Below are 12,029 nucleotides of genomic sequence, written 5' to 3'. Positions count from 1 at the left end.
GTCCTTGTCCCTATTGTCATATTTTGTATATCATTATTTAATTTTTTGATGGTTATTGATACGTGTCAGCTCAGCTTGCGTCACCTTGAAAGCCAGCAAGGTGGAAAAACAGCACGACGACAACAACACCTTCTGTTCTTCACCTTCCGGGAGGTTCCTGCGTCACGGCGGCATGAGAAAAATAAAGAAAAACAGGCAAGGTGTGCTATTAAGCTGGGGGATGTCAGGGCTGCTTAATGAGGCAAACTTTCAGGAATGCCACAATATGAATTATTTGTCATTGGCCGTGTGTGTGTGTGTGTGTGTGTGTGTGTGTGTGTGTGTGTGTGTGTGTGTGTGTGTGTGTGTGTGTGTGTGTGTGTGTGTGTGTGTTTGGAAAGGGGGATGAAGGCGGACCTTGATGGAGAGATGTGGCACTAGCCTGGGGGCTCGCTCCACTCTGAGGCTAGTTAGCTGCCATCATTAGGGAGGAGGGCGCTTGTGGCGAGAAGGTGACACACACACACACACACACACACACACACACACACACACACACACACACACACACACACACACACACACACACAAACACACACACACACACACACACACACACTCACACACACATATGTGCCTGCGATGTGTGGACCATTGTGTGAGAAGAAGAAAAAAACTACAATTGATTCCACACTTGTTGGCCTTCCCTTCTTACCTAACTTGTGTCCGTATCAAAAACGACTTTTGCAACAAAAGGATACCCAGTGGAGAACTACTTTTTTCAAACAGAAAAAGCTGACTGCGAAAAATATGTTTTTTTTTTAACATTTCCACTGGAGGCTGCTTTTTAGTGGGACTACAAGTCAGTTGAGAACAGGCATGTATACCGAGTGAAGGTATTTTTTGGTGCCGGTACCTAATTGCACCGTTAAGACTCTGGACAAGTGATACGGCTATTGGTATTTATTTTTGTCCAGCTGACCGTCATTTTATGACATGCGCACACTGTCACATTCACTTCAGGTGCCGCTGCTAGGCATTAAAAAATTGACACGGGTAGGCTTTGATAATCAGTTTGGAATAACGACAAAGAAGGAAGCAACTCCACACGCAAGTTTGTAATAAAACAATATTTCCCCCTCAAAAGTCTCTCAAAGTCTAATAAGAGTTGGTGTCAGTTTGGTAGGCTTTGATGATCAGATTGGAATAATGACAAATAAGGTAGCAACACCACACGCACGTTTGTAACACAGCAGTATTTCCTCCTCAAAAGTCTCTCAAAGTCAAATAAGAGTTGGTGTCAGTTTGATAATCATTTTGGAATAATGACAAATAAGGAAGCAACACCACACGCAAGTTTGTAACAACAGTATTTCCTCCTTAAAAGTCTCTGAAAGTCTAATAAGAGTTGGTGTCAGTTTGGTAGGCTTTGATAATCAGTTTGGAATAATGACAAATAAGGAAGCAACACCACACACGTTTGTAACACAACAATATTTCCCCCTCAAAAGTCTCTCAAGGTCTAATAAGACTTGGTGTCAGTTTGGTAGGCTTTGATAATCAGTTTGGAATAACGACAAAGAAGGAAGCAACTCCACACGCAAGTTTGTAATAAAACAATATTTCCTCCTCAAAAGTCTCTCAAAGTCTAATAAGAGTTGGTGTCAGTTTGGTAGGCTTTGATGATCAGTTTGGAATAATGACAAATAAAGAAGCAACACCACACGCAAGTTTGTAACACAACAATATTTCCCCCTCAAAAGTCTCTCAAAGTCTAATAAGAGTTGGTGTCAGTTTGGTAGTCTTTGATAATCATTTTGGAATAATGACAAACAAGGAAGCAACACCAGACGCAAGTTTGTAACACAGCAGTATTTCCTCCTCAAAAGTCTCTCAAAGTCAAATAAGAGTTGGTGTCAGTTTGATAATCATTTTGGAATAATGACAAATAAGGAAGCAACACCACACGCAAGTTTGTAACACAACAGTATTTCCTCCTCAAAAGTCTCTGAAAGTCTAATAAGAGTTGGTGTCAGTTTGGTAGGCTTTGATAATCAGTTTGGAATAATGATAAATAAGGAAGCAGCACCACACACGTTTGTAACACAACAATATTTCCCCCTCAAAAGTCTCTCAAGGTCTAATAAGACTTGGTGTCAGTTTGGTAGGCTTTGATGATCAGTTTGGAATAATGACAAATAAGGTAGCAACACCACACACACGTTTGTAACACAGCAGTATTTCCTCCTCAAAAGTCTCTGAAAGTCTAATAAGAGTTGGTGTCAGTTTGGTAGGCTTTGATGATCAGTTTGGAATAATGACAAATAAGGAAGCAACACCACAAAGTCTAATAAGTGTTGGTGTCAGTTTGGTAGGCTTTGATAATCAGTTTGGAATAATGACAAATAAGGAAGCAACACCACACACGTTTGTAACACAACAATATTTCCCCCTCAAAAGTCTCTCAAGGTCTAATAAGACTTGGTGTCAGTTTGGTATGCTCTGATAATCATTTTGGAATAACGACAAAGAAGGAAGCAACACCACACGCAAGTTTGTAATAAAACAATATGTCCCCCTCAAAAGTCTCTCAAAGTCTAATAAGAGTTGGTGTCAGTTTGGTAGGCTTTGATGATGAGTTTGGAATAATGACAAATAAGGAAGCAACACCACACGCAAGTTTGTAACACAACAGTATTTCCTCCTCAAAAGTCTCTCAAAGTCTAATAAGAGTTGGTGTCAGTTTGGTAGGCTTTGAAGATCAGTTTGGAATAATGACAAATAAGGACGCAACACCACACACGTTTGTAACACAACAATATTTCCCCCTCAAAAGTCTCTCAAGGTCTAATAAGACTTGGTGTCAGTTTGGTAGGCTTTGATGATCAGTTTGGAATAATGACAAATAAGGTAGCAACACCACACACACGTTTATAACACAGCAGTATTTCCTCCTCAAAAGTCTCTCAAAGTCAAATAAGAGTTGGTGTCAGTTTGATAATCATTTTGGAATAATGACAAATAAGGAAGCAACACCACACGCAAGTTTGTAACACAACAGTATTTCCTCCTCAAAAGTCTCTGAAAGTCTAATAAGAGTTGGTGTCAGTTTGGTAGGCTTTGGTAATCAGTTTGGAATAATGACAAATAAGGAAGCAACACCACACACGTTTGTAACACAACAATATTTCCCCCTCAAAAGTCTCTCAAGGTCTAATAAGACTTGGTGTCAGTTTGGTAGGCTTTGATAATCAGTTTGGAATAACGACAAAGAAGGAAGCAACACCACACGCAAGTTTGTAATAAAACAATATTTCCTCCTCAAAAGTCTCTCAAAGTCTAATAAGAGTTGGTGTCAGTTTGGTAGGCTTTGATGATCAGTTTGGAATAATGACAAATAAGGGAGCAACACCACACGCAAGTTTACAACACAGCAGTATTTCCTCCTCAAAAGTCTCTCAAAGTCAAATAAGAGTTGGTGTCAGTTTGATAATCATTTTGGAATAATGACAAATAAGGAAGCAACACCACAAGCAAGTTTGTAACACAACAATATTTCCCCCTCAAAAGTCTCTCAAGGTCTAATAAGAGTTGGTGTCAGTTTGGTAGGCTTTGATGATCAGTCTGGAATAATGACAAATAAGGAAGCAACACCACACGCAAGTTTGTAATAAAACAATATTTCCTCCTCAAAAGTCTCTCAAAGTCTAATAAGAGTTGGTGTCAGTTTGGTAGGCTTTGATAATCAGTTTGGAATAATGACAAATAAGGAAGCAACACCACACACGTTTGTAACACAACAGCATTTCCCCCTCAAAAGTCTCTCAAGGTCTAATAAGAGTTGGTGTCAGTTTGGTAGGCTTTGATAATCAGTTTGGAATAACGACAAAGAAGGAAGCAACACCACACACAAGTTTGTAATAAAACAATATTTCCTCCTCAAAAGTCTCTCAAAGTCTAATAAGAGTTGGTGTCAGTTTGGTAGGCTTTGATGATCAGTTTGGAATAATGACAAAGAAGGAAGCAACACCAGACGCAAGTTTGTAACACAACAGTATTTCCTCCTCAAAAGTCTCTCAAAGTCTAATAAGAGTTGGTGTCAGTTTGGTAGGCTTTGAAGATCAGTTTGGAATAATGACAAATAAGGAAGCAACACCACACGCAAGTTTGTAACACAACAATATTTCCTCCTCAAAAGTCTCTCAAAGTCTAATAAGAGTTGGTGTCAGTTTGAAGTGAACGCGATTTAGGCCATGTCCACATGAACACGGTGAGTTTTAAAAAGGCCTCTCCTGTGTTAAAACGATCTCCAGCCACACGTGCACATTTAAAAACCATCTCTGTCCCCAAGCAAACGCATACCCTGGGTGTCATACGCATGCCAAAACACTGGGGGTGCTGTGGCCTAGGACTGTAGGACCATTTTAGCCAATCAGAAACATCCAAAATGTCATTTCCGTAGGCGGCATATAACAAAAATGGCGGGTCCCGGCAAGACAGAGAAGTAGAGCTCCTCTATGAAAGCAGTACTATATTTGTGCTTAGACAAGCAATGAGTCCTTCAGCAAGATGTTTAAAGCCAGCAAGCAAGCGTCGTTTACCATTCTTCCAGTAGAGGGCGGAAATGACAAGAAAATCGTGTATTGAATGAAGGTGCACAATTTTGACGTCATCAGTCTGGGACGAGTAATTACTTATTTGATTAGATTTTTTAAAGTCTGTGTTTATGTCGTGTAGGCGCATACGCTGAGCGGTGAGTTTTGGAACTCTAAAAAGTGAAAAATTGAAGTGATATAATAATCCATAAAGTTGCTCTGAAGCAAGATAGCATTCGGCCCCGAGTTGTCGTCTGACGCCACTCCCTCGCGCCGCTTAAATGCACACCCACCTCATATGCTAACTGATTGTTTTGATTTATATGATATATTTGATATGCTGTATCGTGTAAAGCAGGGGTGTCAAACTCATTTTCGATGGGGGGGCCACATGGAGAAACTCATTTTAGATCGGGGGCCACATGCAGAAAAATCTACTCCCAAGTGGGCCGGACTGGTAAAATCACGGCACGATAACTTAAAAATAAAGACAACTTCAGATTGTTTTCTTTGTTTAAAAATAGAACAAGCACATTCTGAAATTATACAAATCATAATGTAGTTGTTTTTGTTTTTTTTTACAATTACTTGTTGCAGTTAATAGTATTATACCTTTATTTGTCGCTATTTATACTTTCTGAAAAAATGATGTGATAATGTTCTTCAGTCAACTCATTGGTGTTCATTTTCAATCTATGAAGATAAAAAAATTATATCAAAATCAAATTACAGTAGAGATGTCCGATAATGGCTTTTTTGCCGACATCCGATATTCCGATATTGTCCAACTCTTAATTACTGATTCCGATATCAACCGATACCGATATATACAGTCGTGGAATGAACACATTATTATGCCTAATTTTGTTGTGATGCCCCGCTGGATGCATTAAACAATGTAACAAGGTTTTCCAAAATAAATCGACTCAAGTTATGGAAAAAAATGCCAACATGGCACTGCCATATTTATTATTGAATTCACAAAGTGCATTATTTTTTTTAACATGCCTCAAAACAGCAGCTTGGAATTTGGGACATGCTCTCCCTGAGAGAGCATGAGGAGGTTGAGGTGGGCGGGGTTGAGGTGGAGGGGTAGGGGGTAGCGGGGGGTGTATATTGTAGCGTCCCGGAAGAGTTAGTGCTGCAAGGGGTTCTGGGTATTTGTTCTGTTGTGTTACGGTGCGGATGTTCTCCAGAAATGTGTTTGTCATTCTTGTTTGGTGTGGGTTCACAGTGTGGCGCATATTTGTAACAGTGTTAAAGTTGTTTATACGGTCACCCTCAGTGTGACCTGTACGGCTGTTGACCAAGTATGCCTTGCATTCACTTGTGTGTGTGAAAAGCCGTAGATATTATGTGACTGGGCCGGCACGCAAAGGCAGTGCCTTTAAGGTTTATTGGCGCTGAGTACTTCTCCCTACGTCCGTGTACACAGCGGCGTTTTAAAAAGTCATAAATGTTACTTTTTGAAACCGATACTGATAATTTCGGATATTACATTTTAAAGCATTTATCGGCCGATAATATCGGCAGTCCGATATCATCGGACATCTCTAAATTACAGTATGTTATTTTTGTAGTTTGATCATTTTCCTACTAGCAACATGTGGTTTATTTTGTACATATGTAGCATCATCTGCAAAGATACAAAGAATTGCTATTGCGACATCTAGTGCACACATTTAGAACAGCTGCTTCTTTCATTCAAAAATTTCAGGTTGATTTTTATACTGAGCAAACTCATCCCGCGGGCCGGATAAAACCTGTTCGCGGGCCTGATCTTTGATGTAAAAGGTCTGTGTTCTGCACATGAATTCCAGCTGAGTGTAATTGTCATGAATAGAAACACAGTGATGTGTGCTCTTTGCAAGATTAAGTTAAAGTTAAAGTACCAATGATAGTCACACACACTAGGCGTGGTGAAATTATTCTCTGCATTTGACCCATCACCCTTGATCACCCCCTGGGAGGTGAGGGGAGCAGTGGGCAGCAGCGGTGGCCACGCCCGGGAATCATTTTTGGTGATTTAACCCCCAATTCCAACCCTTGATGCAGAGTGGCAAGCAGGGAGGTAATGATGACATGACAACTGCACTGTTGACGTCTTAAAAAGCAGGTGTTGATGTAATACTTCCCTGCTGTGCGATGTTACACCATGTTGGTGGTGTTTTTTCCAATTCCATATAGTACAGATAATATAGTACCGCTTCAGGGTCGATTTTAAAGTGCTATTGTTTAGTCTCTAAATGTCTTAAAGGCCTACTAGCACCTTCTTGTCTGTCTGACCTGCTTTCACCGTATCAACTCTCGCACATCTTGAGGTCCTCTGGCACCAAACTTTTATCTTGAACAAAAACCAGACCAAAGAGCCACGGTGAGGCGGCATTTAGCCATTGTGGCCCCCACCTTTGGAACAGCCTGCCAGAGAGCCTCAGGACTGCAGAGACCCTTCATATATTTTTTTAAAGGCTAAAGACACACCTTTTTAATCAGGCTTTTTACTCATCATACTAAACTCTTATTTGTATTTTTTTTTTATTGTTATTTTCTATTTTATTTGTTGCTATTATTAGTACTATTATTCTCCCAATGTTATGTTTTATTAACTAATGAATGTATTGTTTATATCTTATTTTTACATATATTTCATCATATGTTTCATACTATCTTTTAGATGGCCTTCATTTTAGTTCATCTCCTGTGTTGACGCCTCAAAGGTGGCGTTTTTTTCTCAAATGCCATGTTTTGTTTTGTTGTTGTCAATAGTGCTTTGCGGGTGTGTGTGTTCTGGCAATGCTTACTTAATGGGGACATCGCTCTGTTTACACAGTCACCTTTAGGGGACCTCTGACGGTATGGGGACAAAAAAACAGGTCCCCTAACGGGAAACCTTTTTAAATGATAGTCAGATCCATTCTGAAGATGCCTAAGTGATTTTTAAGCTTTGGCCCATAAAACATGTTTACTGGTTAGTTTGAGTGTGAGACATTTGCACAGCAGGCCCCCTCATTGGGCTGTAGCTGGTACATTTAAGTGGTGAAACCTCCTATAAGAGGACAGCTGTAGTGCTGTATTCTGAGGATCATGTCATATTTAGTTTGACCTTTTTTTTTTTTTTTTAAATGGTCCTCAGTAGTCACATACAAATTTGTGTGAATTATGCAAAATTATTTTAATTTGGTCCCCATGAACCATATTAACTATTTTTCCCCCAGGGTCCCCAGTAAGAATGATCAGCACATTACTTCATCAATCCAGAGATTTAAAGACGTGTATGAGCTAACTGGGCAGTGGCCATTTTACCTTATTTTTTTTATGCCTCCACAACCTGTAGAAAGGGTTGTCCCCACAAGTGATGGTTAAAAAACTTGGTCCCCATTCCAAATGATAACCAGTGTGTGTGTGTGTTTTCTTCTCTTTCTGCACTTTGTGTTTGCCACTTGCCTGTGCATGAAAGGTGCGATGCAAATAAAGTTTGATTTGATCAGAGTACCGATGAATACCGGTATCGATATAGTGTACATCCGTAGTTTTAACATTTTAAGTGACAACATTTGATAAAATAGTTTCAAACGCACTACAATTAGTTTCTGCAGAACCTGACAATAGTGTGTATGAACATGTTTTTTTTTTATTGAAAATCTTCACATTTTTTAAAAGACTGAATTGTGCATACATTTGTGTACCCGCAAGTGGAAATGTTTTTTGTTAAATCCTAATTATAGTGGACCGAGTATTGATCCTTGTGGGACCCCTGGTTTTTAGCGCCAGAAAAGAGCATTTGTCATGAATGATTATGACTCATTGATGCCTCTTTTCCATGTAAGCTTTGAACCACTGCAATGTCATTTGATTAACATTTAGCATGGATGATTTTTTTTAATGAAAACTTGTTATGATTAACAAGTCAAAGACCTTTTTCAAATCTATAATACATTCTCCAACTATTTATCAACCTTGTTAATCAATTACTGACTGAAGTTGTTCAATAAAAAGCAATTGGCAGTCCTAGTAAAATATTGTGAGGAGAAACCAAATTGCAGGGGATGCAGTCGGTCATGAAACTGTAAAAAAGACCTTAACTGGTTTGCTACAAAATACTAATGATTTTTCCAGTTATTAGGAAATTATAAAAAAAATTTCAGTGAGTAAATTATTAGGCGACTAAATAAATAAATAAATAAAATATATACATATTTGTTTTTTTTTGTTTTTTACCTCTAACTCACCTAATTTACTCATTGAAAAAAATTTGAGAATTTCCTAATAACTAATTTATATATATATATATATATATATATATATATATATATATATGTATATATATATATATATACATATGTATATATATATATATATACACATATATATATACTTATATATATATACATATATATATATATATACATATATATATATACATATATATATATATATATACTTATATATATATATACATATATATATATATATATATATACATATATATATATATATATATACATATATATATATATATATACATATATATATATATACATATATATACATATATATATATATACATATATATATATATATATACATATATATATATATATATACATATATACGTATATATATACATACACATATATATATATACATACATATATATACACATACATATACATATATATACACATACATATACATACATATACATATATATATATATATATATATATATATATATATATATATATATATATATATATATATATATATATATATATATATATATATTTATATACACATCATTTCATAAACTCAGTTGTCATGTTTAAGTCCCACCCTCCTGTACTGTTATTGGCTAATTGATCGGTCATGTAGTTAGATGTTCAAGTACAAATATCTAGGGCAATTACGTTGTGATAGGAAATAATAGTATTAATTGTCCAAAAGAGTGGTAATTAGAGTAAGTAAGTAAACATTTTTGTAATAGACAAAATGTATGAAATTATATTGTTTATTATGAAAACATAATTTTAAAAAAATGTTCAAGCTATTTGAAATGATAGTAAAACTATATACAATAAATGGGAAATTAATATAATGTTCTTGTTTCTTTTTTTGTTGTGATAATATATATATATATATATATATATATATATATATATATATATATATATATATATATATATATATATATATATATAGTATGTATATATGTATAAAATATAAAAGTAAAGGGTAAACATTTAAGAAACTACTCTTATACAAATAACTAATAAAAACTGAGTAGAAAGTGTTAACTTTTATCTTTTTTTACATTATATATAACTTTTTTTTTTATTACATAAATAAAAAAATTGAAAACAATTTTGTCAGCAACTTATATTTTACATTTGCATAGTAAACATGTTCATCAAAAGATTGTTGTTAAATTTTGGGAAAATCTGCATGAAAAGTAGGCCTATTAAAATGTTTACCAATTTTTATACGCAGTTTTGGCAGACAGAACTGAAAAGTAGCATGTCAGAGAAGAAGTATTGCAATATTACTAATGATTTCAAATGACGGCACCTAGTAATAATTAATGTGTTGCGTTTTTGGAAATACATTAGTCAACAATGAGCCGTATAGTAGACATATTCTTTCCGAAGGGAACTGATCTGAACAAGCTGAAGGTTACTATGAACACTCCAAGCCAGCAGGGAGCAGCAGAGTGCAAATATGACTTAATTTATGTGCAACTATAAGAACACAAAGATATAAATATATTTTTATTTTCTCTATAAAATGTAAACTTACCTTACAAATAATCTGCCAATATGCTTGATCTTGGCCAGGATGCTTGCATGTTTTACCTAAACCTGACATCAATTAAAAACAAAAACAAAACTTACACAGCTATCAGCTAAACAATGTTGTTCTTACCATTCAGGCTTCTGTTTACTTTTGCTTGCTTGTTCTGAACAATCCTGTTGGGAAAAGAGAGGAAATCTAATAAAACTAACAAGGAAAGATCATAAAACTGAAAAGGAAAGTTAATAACACCACTGCATCCGACGCTTTGCATTGGACTTGGTAATGTAGGGCTTAGATGCAACTGCTCGGCCATGGAAACCCATTCCATGAAGCTCTCTGCGTACTGTACGTGGGCTAATTGGAAGGTCACATTGAAGTTTGGAGCTCTGTAGCAACTGACTGTGCAGGAAGTCGGCGACATCTTTGCACTATAGCAGGGGTCACCAACCTTTTTGAAACCAAGGGCTACTTCTTGGGTACTGATTAATGCGAAGGGCTACCAGTTAGATACACACTTAAATAAATTGCCAGAAGTAGCCAATTTGCTCAATTTACCTTTAACTCTGTTATTATTAATAATTAATGATATTTATCTTTGTGGAAACACTGATCATCTTAATGATTTCTCACAATAAATATATATAGAAACAGATAAATATCAATATGCAACACTTTATTTTTTGTTTATGAAGCTTAATGTGGTTTCTGTTATTTTAGGAGAGTTCATTGACAATCATGATTTAGTCAATTTAATTATAGTACTCGGTAAAATGTTTATTTTTAAGGCCAAAAACAGATATTCACTTAGTAGTACTTTCTTTAAAACATTTATTCAGTATTTTCTAATTTTAGAAAGTTACATGGTTGAAAACGATAATGATGCCAAAAAACATTTAAAAAAAAGATGAGAAGTCCTCAAAGGCTTATTTTGAAAGTATAATTATGTTTATAGATTATATGATATCTGTTGTTGTGTTCCCTAATTTGAGTGACCTGGACATAATCTGGACTGTACATAAATGCTTATTTTGAAAATGTAATTTTGTTTATAAATTATATGCAATCTGTTGTGTTCCCTAATTTTTTTCTGTGTACATGAATGAAGGTGTGTGTTGCTGAGTCCGACTTGGACATTATCTGGACTGGGCCTGGTTTAAAAAACCCTTTAAACAAATCTAATTTCATTGACAACCTGGTCTTTTGAAGATAAGGCCCTTTTTTAAAAAATAAAATAAAATAAGATAAATAAATAAAAAACATTTTCTTGGATAAAAAAAGAAAGTAAAACAATATAAAAATAATTACATAAAAAATAGTAATTAATGAAAATGTTAGTGGACCAGCAGCCTATACAATTATATGTGCTTCAGGGACTGTGTCCCTTGCAGATGTGTTGTCTATGTTGTGGGAACCAGAATATTGGTAGCAGAAACAAATAACCCCTTTTGTGTGAGTGGGTGTGGATGAGTGTGCATGGGGGAGGTTGTTTGGGTTGATGCACTGATTGAAAGTGTATCTTGTGTTTTTTCTATGTAGATTTAATTTGAAAAAAAAAAAAAAAAAAAATTTTTTTTTTTTTTTTTTTTGGAACAGGCCCGCGGGCGACTCATCTGGTCCTTACGGGCGACCTGGTGCCCGCGGGCACCGCGTTGGTGACCCCTGCAC

General features: G+C 35.8%; 1 long non-coding RNA gene across 1 annotated transcript in view; it reads right to left on the bottom strand.

Moving 5' to 3' along the window:
- The window catches only part of LOC133654972 (uncharacterized), a 95,779-nt gene extending 85,355 nt beyond the window's left edge, over nt 1-10,424 (bottom strand). The window contains exon 1 of the long non-coding RNA XR_009826919.1: nt 10,368-10,424. This is a non-coding gene — a long non-coding RNA (uncharacterized LOC133654972). The remainder of the gene's footprint in view (nt 1-10,367) is intronic.
- Between the last annotated feature and the right edge of the window lie 1,605 nt (nt 10,425-12,029).

Source organism: Entelurus aequoreus, linkage group LG08 (genome assembly GCF_033978785.1).
Source record: "Entelurus aequoreus isolate RoL-2023_Sb linkage group LG08, RoL_Eaeq_v1.1, whole genome shotgun sequence".
NCBI lineage: Eukaryota > Metazoa > Chordata > Actinopteri > Syngnathiformes > Syngnathidae > Entelurus > Entelurus aequoreus.
Note: the sequence above shows the minus strand (reverse complement) of the source record. Positions and strands in the feature narration are given on the sequence as shown.